At 39.1% G+C, this 9767-nt stretch overlaps 1 long non-coding RNA gene across 2 annotated transcripts in view; it reads left to right on the forward strand.

Annotated features, from left to right (window-relative positions):
• Nucleotides 1-6757, forward strand: part of LOC308593214 — a 74418-nt gene extending 67661 nt beyond the window's left edge. Inside the window, exons 1-3 of one of the 2 annotated variants that reach the window (XR_014010856.1) lie at nucleotides 2148-2241; nucleotides 3338-3460; nucleotides 6710-6757. This is a non-coding gene — a long non-coding RNA (uncharacterized lncRNA). Of the gene's footprint in view, nucleotides 1-2147; nucleotides 2242-3337; nucleotides 3461-6709 lie in introns of those variants that run through there. The other variant, XR_014010855.1, reaches the window with a different exon arrangement.
• Nucleotides 6758-9767: the final 3010 nt, after the last annotated feature.

Raw genomic sequence — 9767 nt, forward strand, 5'->3', positions numbered from 1 at the left:
TGTTTCTGAATAATCTTGGGTGGAAAGCCCACCAACAGAAGTATCTTCAGAAAAGGACCCAGTCTGAATCAACATAAAGGCAGTTCTATGAATTAGGGGGGCAGGGGTGATGAAGGGGGCTTTATCTAGGGTAATGTCAGTAATTTAAGACAGCAGTGCTATTCACTGGAGTAAACCCAGTGGAACCCAGTGGGCCCTACTTCTGAATAAGCATGCTTCCTGTTTCCTTCCATGGTGTTTAGGTGTTGTGCCCAGGGCTTTTTTTTCCCCAGCCGAAACTCATCAGAACTCAGTTCTGGAACCTCTCAGGTGGGCACCATTGCCATTATAAGAGAACAAGGGAGGCATTCATGGTGAGTTCTGGCACCTCTTTTCTAGAAAAATAGCGCTTCTTTTACCATACCATGTGATCCTCTCATTTCAGGCATAGGCAAACAGACCTCCAGATGTTTGGGACTACAATTCCCACCATCCCTGACCACTGTTCCTGTTAGCTAGGGATCATGAGAGTTGTAGTCCCAAAACACCTGGATGGCCGAGTTTGCCTATGCCTGTCTTATTCAGATGTTAGAAGGGTATCATGGGGTCAAGACAAGGGATCTGCCAGTTGTGCTTCTCTATAATTCTATGTTCATTTGAAAAAAGACCACCAGGAAATACTTTAAACAAACAAAACAATGACAAACAAACCACCTAAGATAGTTAGGTGGAGCCTACAGTGGTTTGAACACTAATTAGGCTTCCACTGTTAGAAAAGTCTCGCAAGTGGAGTTCAGTGGAAGAGGGGAAGTGACTTCCACCAATTTCCTTTCCATTCTGCAGCCTTTTGTGTCATCTGAAAATCTGCTCCAGAGGGTTGGGGACTCCTTGAAGGAACATGATTGGTAGTATATGGGGATCCTCTCCTAAATTTCAGTCCTATCCAAGCAGAAGTGAATTTAGGGCAGCAAGACTGGTTCCGCCTCACAATAACGATGCAGTGAATTGAGCAAAATGGAAGGCGAGAGGCAGTGGGTGGGTGGTGCCAAATTTTGGCCTCACACAGTGCACCACTGAAATCTGAAAGACCAAAGACAGAAGGTGTCCTTCCATTCACGGGTACATAATGAAATCCAAGCCAACCAACTGAGGGAAACTTTGGGTAGCAAATGTGAACCTGAGAGTTGTGACCATCATGCAGTTTCTTTATGTACCCATAAATTATGCTCCAAAATAAATGGTCATATACGCTAGAGAATGATGAAGGAATTGTGACGTCTCTCAGCAGAGGCAGTTGTCCTCTAGGCTAGTCATTACTAAAAAGAGACAGTCAGCAAAATCAAAATGTTAAGTTTCTTTTCTTTTGTTTTTAAGTAAGCCGTGGAAAAACAATGAATTATTTTCTTGGAAGCAATGCACAGATACAATTTGTGTTTGTAAAGTTTATACAGCAGTAGAGGTCTAGGAAAGTATGTTTCTGAAGTTCTTGACTTCAAATGGTTTGTATTGGATTATTTGGTCAGTATCTAAAATAGCATGTGAATGCTTTACACTGTGTATTCTTTTTCTTGCTCTTATTTCATAGAATTGTAGAGTTCTATAACCCTGAGGGTCATCTAGTCCAACCGCTGGCAACGCAGGAATCCTGTCACTTTCAGTCTCACTAGCGCTCTTGGAATACTTGGTTGCATATTATTTTGTTCAAAATATGACATAGTAAAAAAGGCAATTTAAAGCAGTCATTCCATAGGATTAATAGTAGAGTGTACGGTGCTAATTGAAGCACAATTTTACTTGTTAAAACCTTTGAAATAAAAGCAGTAAGGTTTAAGCAAGAGTTAGTTCTTTCTAACTTCTACCAAAAAATAACAGAAAATGGTGCTTGTGTTTCCTCATCTAAGCCATCAATAGCATAAATTTTCTGGATTTAGAATACATTACAACATATTTTCAGATTCTGCTGTATATAATGCGATTTGGATAAATATAAAGATGTGGCTTTATTAGACAATATCTCAGCATTGATGTTACAGGCAAATTTAAAAATATAGGGCTATGAAGGACTATCTTATTAAATATTTGTCAAGTATTTCCTGGACAATAGCAAAACAAACTTATATATGTTGCAAGAAATGTGAAATGATAGTCTCTAATGTTATTATATCCCCTTTAAGCTCTCAGTCTCTGAAAATAATATATGTACTATTGAATCAAATGGCCTTAAACTGAAAACTGTGGTATGAATCAACAGTGGAATTTTAGGTAAATTATGCAAGATTTAACCATTTGTAAAAATAATGACTTACTACGTATTACTACTGCTGTTTCATTAAAGTATTTTAAAGGACCATTGTCCTAAGTGATGCTTCTCAGAGTATTTTGCCAGTATACAAGCATTTTCAAAATGCATTGATATATTTTCCTCGCCCCCCCCCCGTTCATATTTTCCTTGCACAAAATCCGTCATTGTATCCTTTTCACTCTAGATACTATGCTTCCGATCATAGGTGAGTCTTGTTTCTTATCTGGCTTGTAAAAGAGTGTCTGGATTGCATACTTTTCTCATGACAGATCCCAAACCATTATGGGAACACCTGAAGCAATTTATGTTTCACCCTAGGTGGTGGTTCTTACTGGACTAGGACATCTGATTTTTGTTACAGTGCCTCCTTATCAGAGGCAGCACCTTCCTTGCAACATTGTCTCAAAATTTATCACTTGGTATTACTGGTTGGAGGTGTCTGCTGATGAGCAGGTTAGTCAGTCTGTCCATCAGTTAACCTATGCACTAAGCATTGGGAGGGTTATTAATTATATAATTGCAGAGCTTTAATCAACTGCTTTTTGATCAGTCATTTATTTACTGAGGTCCAGCTCCGAGGGCCTTCTGGCGGTTCCCTCACTGTGAGAAGTGAGGTTACAGGAAACCAGGCAGAAGGCCTTCCCAATAGTGGTGCCCGCCCTGTGGAACGCCCTCCCATCAGATGTCAAGGAAATAAACAACTATCTGACTTTTAGAAGACATCTGAAGGTGGCCCTGTTTAATGTGTGAGGTTTTATTGTGCTTTTACTATTCTGTTGGGCGCCACCCAGAGTGGCTGGGGAAACCCAGCCAGATGGGCGGGGTATAAATAATAAATTGTTGTTGTTATATTTTAAAATGCATGTCACCAACGTATATTCACCTGAACCTTCTTAACGCACCTTCAGAGTGATGGATTATAAAAATGAACAAATGTGCCTTCAAACTGCTGCTTAAACAATTAAAATTGGTTCCCATTTTCTAATTGGGGTGGAGCTATGCAAGGGAGGGCTGACGGGATTGTTTCCAAAGGCTGCATATTCTTGTCTCTCTCAGGTTAAAGAAGCTCAGGGCTTTTCCTAAGACAGGTGGATGGAGCTGACCAAGGGAGATCTAAGTCAAATTATCTGGAACTATTTCTGAAGGCTGTTGTCCTTTGGTAATATGTGCACCTGAGATGTGAGTGTTTGGTGAAAGCTGAAGACTAAGAGCCATAGGGTTCTTTTCCCATGAATCTTTGGCTGTGGGCTAGATCCTGTGGCCTCCAAGATCTGCATGGCCAACAAAAGGAGAACTACATAACTGGATCCCTTTGGTAATGCTGTTCATCATGTGATATAGAAAATGCTTTTGGAGAGACACAACCACTGATTAAGCAGCTAAAGTTTGAGTCAATTACTCTAATTACCCTCAATGTACTATGCCAAGTAGGTGTTTGGATCATCTGTCTGTCTTGCTAAACACCTACATATCCCATCATTTGAGACAAGTAGTGGGCAGAGTCATCTGTCTGCTAGTAGATTTACTCAGGAATATGAATACTTGCCTAAGGCTACCCAGTGAGTTAATGACACCAGTGAGATTTGGACTGAGCACTTCCAGATTGATAGAATAGGTTGTAGTCCTGTACATGCTTACCTGGATAATCCATTGCAATCAATGGGACTTACTTTTGAGTAGTCGTGTATAGACTTACACTATTAGACTATGCAATGACAGCTTTTAGATTAGGCCAACCAGCCAGAATAAAAATGTGACAGGAACGGGCAAGGGATAACTAGTAACTTAGGGACTATACTTAAGAATCTGCAATAAAAATCATTTGAAAGCAGATTGCACAAAGTAAGAACATTTATTTTCATCAAAAATGTGTGCTATTTTTTATTATTATTGAGAGAGACATTAAACATTGATACAGCCAACCTCTGATTGAACCTTCAGCATTGTCACATATCAGGGCAGCTGAAGATTTATTATGCAATATAAAATTAGTGTATACAATAAACCTGATAGTAAATGACCTTTGCAGACATTGAATAGTATCTTTGTGGCTGAATAGAAAGGGATTTGAAAAATATATTGTATAAAATATTCAAACTCATTCAACCATTCCCAAATTTAAAGAAAGGAAATTCTGAAGTTTTGTGTATCTTTTAAAAAAGATTCTTTCAAGTGCAGAAGACACATGAAACAAGAGTAAATTTTCTTGAAAAATAATTTATTTAACTTAAAATGAAATATTGCCAGAATGCAAGATTGTAATTTTTCCTAGTGTGGGTAAATCAATTAAGAAGTTAAATTACTGAATTGAAAATATTTCAAGCAATTTAAAAAGTACCCATGACTGATAAGGCAACATATTTTTCATTGATTAGTTACAGCATAAGTTTTTGTGGACCAGAAAGCAGTCCATCAGATCCATTATTCTTGATTGGCTATTATAAATTTATGCTAAAAAGGTTCATTAATTTTTGTAGGTCTGCTATGAGCAAAGCTTAGTTGCATACCACCCTCAGTCCTGTTAAGTTCAGAGTGCTTAGTCCTAGATTAGTGGGTGTAGAATACAATCATATACATACTTGGGTGTAAGCCCCATAGTTTGTTTCTGAGTGGATATGCATAGAACTGCACTGGAAAATTTCATAAAACCACACTGTAAAAAGCTGCATAAGTTTTTTTTTTAAATGGCTACTATCACCCGATTATTTTCAATTAAGAAAGCTTCTTTTAGTCCCAGTTGGAATGAAGAAATGTTTTAACGTACAAATGATGGGAAGTCTAGTACAGCAGCAGAAGTAAATATCTATTGAAATGTGATGAGGTCTGCAGACTGATAGAAAGGTTAACGTCTTTCTACTGTATTAGATCACTGCTTTTTCTCACATATGACTTTTGTGTTGATTTAAATACTCAGCTGGAAGACCTTCTGTTGATTGTTCAGCAGGCTGGGCAGTCTTCGGTGGACAATCAAAAAGTGCCTACTGCAGGAGAATCCCACTGGCACGATGCCTTTGTGACTCTTAAATCTGATTTCACAGAACTTGAAAAGAAGTGCCCTGAAGCTTTAATGCAGCTCAGTCACAAAGTGGAAGTGACAAAAGACTGTAGCATAGAAAAATCAAAAGCAACATCCACGATATTTCAGAAATGATACTGTACATTTAGCCTTAAAAAAAAACCTCTTGCTTTTATTTATGTTTAAATGTGAGAAAATCATGCTATGTGCCCCCCCTCCCTATTTGTCTTAAATATAGTACAATCCTTACTTCTCTGAATAGCTTGAGGGAGCACAGAATTTGTATGCAGTAGAGAAAGACATAAAACAAACTGCTACATAGTAGAGGAGGCTAGAGAAAGGGAAATAAAGCTTCTTGGTAATGATCCAGATGTGAAAGGTAAAGAGGAGGAGAAGAAAGTGTGTTATCAAAATAAATATTCAAAAAATTGGATAAGTTTATATGCATCCAATAATAGGAATGGGCAGATTTGTCAAATTTGGTTTCTCTCTCTATTTTTTTTAACCAAACTTAAACTCAGTTTACTCCATTTCCCGGTCAGTGTGCATTAAAAAAGAAATTAAAAATCCATGTGCAGTACTCCTAATATACATGAATTTTTGTACACTTTTTACATAATATATTTACTGCATTTTTGCATAGTATAATGCACCCCAATACACACTCATTTGTACACACTTTTGCATTGCAAAATTCAGGGAAGTTTGAATTTTGTAGGACAGCTGTAGTTTGGTTTGTGTATTTGTGAAGTGCAGTTAGGTAGGATCACATTAAAATGCAAGCTAAACTAATTTCTCCCCCATTACTACCCAAAAAACGGCCACAATGAGTCAATGTCAGTACAACAATTTGGGAATAAGGGATTTTGAAGATTTTAGCTTTCGTCATATTGACCCTCTCTTGATATTCTACAGATTTATTCTTCAGAGAAAGATTCAGCTGCATAGGATCTTTTTCTGATTGGTACATTGAGGCTCCTGCAGCTGGTGAAAGAGTTCCCTCCACTCATTCAAGGAGTCAGTGTCTACATATGATTTCCTGTGCAGGATGACTCCCTTCTGGAAACATCTGGCCTCAACAGGAAGGATTAGGATTGAATGGCACCATGACTGGCCTTGGTTGTGTCCAAAGCCCATAAAACGCCAAATGGAATGTGGAGCGCAAACATTTTCTACATGATATATTATAGTCAAACTTTGTATTATGCCAAAGAAGCAGTGCTTCACCTCCCTGAATATTTAATGAAAATAAAAACAAATATTTGAGTGGCATAAGCCTCTCAGAGTTTAATGCGGGAATGTGAGAGAGTTTTAAGCCTGACTATAAACATGAATAATGTATACCAGTGAAAATGTGATGCTCAAAGTTGTTACAGGTACATAACAATCTGATCCTGATGTATTCCTTACAGGCTGACTGCAGAATCTGGACAGATCTGGAAGTGCCGAAGCAAACCCGAACATCTATGCTGTATTTGGGCATGTGCTAGTGCAATGGATGGTATGAGAGACAGGCCTTCTTACTGCTGGTGCTGAGCTTGTGACAATTTCTCATAGTGTAGATATTGCCTCTTTTTTGACCTTCAAAATATGGCAACCCTCAATATAACTACCTGACTCTCACAGCCAGGGCTTGGGTTATAGCAGAAATCTTTCTAAATTTTGTGCTGTGGCACTGGAAACTGCTGAGAGTAAAATGAGAAAAAGTAGCAATCTTATACTACACTTACAATATTGTGCTGTGCTAGATAATCTAGTAAAAGATTCAGGGAGAAATCTCAGCCCTGGCTAGGCGGTAATGGGACCTATGGAACTACTGCCACATCTACAACCCCAGTGTGGCAAAACATTGGTGGAGCCCAGCACTGTTGGACAGAGGGCTATCTCCACCTCGTCCAAACTCCCCCCTCCTGCCTAGTAGAACAGGGCTTTGGATCACTATGTTAGCAGAGCTGAAGACAGTACAAAGGGGGGTGAAATACGATGAGACGTTTGAAATGTATGGGTCCCTCAAGAGACTTTTGCAAATGCAGTGCATTTTACAAATTCCATCATCTACTACCCTTTCATTCCCCAGCCCAAGCTTCCAAGCTGCTCCTTAAGGTTATTTTCTTTTTTTGGGGGGGGGAGACTCTCTAGAATAGCTTTTGGCCAAAGTGAAATTTGGGGAAGTCCCGATATAAGGATGGAAGTTCTTATGTGCATTAGTTGCTTTAGCTCAGGCATCCCCAAAATGCGGCCCTCCAGATGTTTTGGCCTACAACTCCCATGATCCCTAGCTAGCAGGACCAGTGGTCAGGAATGATAGGAATTGTAGTCCAAAACATCTGGAGGGCCAAAGGTTGGGGATGCCTGCTTTAGCCCCTCAATTTGGACATGCTGATATAAGAATTTGTCACTTGGGCTGCAATGTTAAACACAATTACAAGGGTGATTAGGCCCAATGGGAAATACTTCTGACACTGTGTTAATCTCCTGTATTATTTGTGTTGCAATAATAGCAGTAGCTTTCAAATGATTATTCAAAGAAACATAAATACATATGCAATTGTTCATATTGGGTGATATTAACTAAGTTTACTCAAGTAGACTCATTTTAACTAATGGACCCAACTTTGGGTCCACCGACTCTTCCATTTTCCTCTGTGATTTCAAGTCATAAGCCTAAGAGGTTTTTTATTTTGTCCTGCCACTTTCCCTGGGAAAACCCACTGTTTACTGCTGAATCAAACCAAATGTCAACCTGCAGAAAACCCAGCTGGCATTTGTTCTGATTCAGCAGGGAAAAAAGTGGACGGACCCAAAAATGCCCCCTCTCAAACTCATGACTTGAAATCACGGGACAAAAGGAAATGTGTATGTGCCCTTTTGTTGTTTAGTCGTTTAGTCGTGTCCGACTCTTCGTTACCCCATGGACCAGAGCACGCCAGGCACGCCAGGCACGCCAGGCACTCCTGTCTTCCACTGCCTCCCGCAGCTTGGTCAAACGCATGTTCGTAGCTTCGAGAACATGGTCCAACCATCTCGTCCTCTGTTGTCCCCTTCTCCTTGTGCCCTCAATCTTTCCCAACATCAGGGTCTTTTCCAGGGAGACTTCTCTTCTCATGAGGTGGCCAAAGTATTGGAGCCTCAGCTTCAGGATCTGTCCTTCCAGTGAGCACTCAGGGCTGATTTCCTTAAGAATGGAGAGGTTTGATCTTCTTGCAGCCCAAGGGACTCTCAAGAGTCTCCTCCAACACAATAATTCAAAAGCATCAATTCTTCGGCGATCAGCCTACTTTATGGTCCAGCTCTCACTTCCATACATCACTACTGGGAAAACCATAGCTTTAACTAATTAATTTCAATGGATCTGCTTTCAATACAATTTATTTGAATCCCAACCATTGTTCTTAAGTTCATATGTACTTGGGAGAGACATAATTCAAAATGTTAAAAAAAAGAGAGGGCTAAAGATAGCAGATATTGTTTCGTAGGCTATTCATACCTCTGTCATATTGGGAGCACATCTACTACATGTCCAGAGCCTTGGCAATGTTCATATTAGACACGTATTGTCAAGTGTGGATGTGTTTACACTTATTCGTTTCCCACAGCATTCAGAAGAGGCACAAATAGAAGCTAATTAATTTTGTAAGTTACTGATGACAGGTATAACAGTTGAACAAAACAGAGCAACAAGTCAATTACATGTTGTCACCTGTAACGGTGTAAAAATACCTTTTTAATTCTCCCTTATCTTTCCAGCGTCATCTTTTTATTTCCAGTACAAAAGATTCTAATTTTATATATTGTACAAGTTGTGAAAATTGTATTGGATTCACTGCTTATTTTTGCTGAAAGCCTGCACCACTCTGTTGTGACTATTTGAGAGTTGGGAGACTGTTTATTCTCAAGATGGAAACAGGTAGCAAGTTTGCATTCCTTGAGAATAGCTCCCATATTAAGCATTTTTCCTAACTTTATATGGGCAATAGTTTTATTTCTATTACTTAGCTAAATATAATGTACAAACACACACAATTCTGACTTGTATAACAGCCAGAAATGCATTTGTGCATATGTGGATATGGTATATATTTCTTTGCTCTATCAAGCTCTAGGGAGTTAGTGACATTCAAAGGCTAAGTAAGGTATAATTAAGTTTGTGATTAAGCTGAGTATAATTACGTTAGTTACAGAGTGGGGACAGGAAGGTTAACTTAAGTAATGGTGCACTAGCCTTTTAACCTTTACCAACACAGTCCTATAAATGTCTACTCAGAAGTGAGCCTCATTGAGTTTAAGGGACTTGCTCTGAGGTAAGAGTGTATAAGATTGCAGCCTAGGTCTCCAGTATAACTATCCCATAAACTGTTTGTAAGACTGATTCCCACCCCGTACTTTGACTATGTTTCCTTAGTATCTGGTACATAAATGAACATCTTTCCTGACCATATTTGAAACAGTAGTGGGATGAGGCTGGTGAAA

Source organism: Podarcis bocagei (assembly GCF_964188305.1).
Source record: "Podarcis bocagei genome assembly, chromosome: 8".
Lineage (NCBI taxonomy): Eukaryota > Metazoa > Chordata > Lepidosauria > Squamata > Lacertidae > Podarcis > Podarcis bocagei.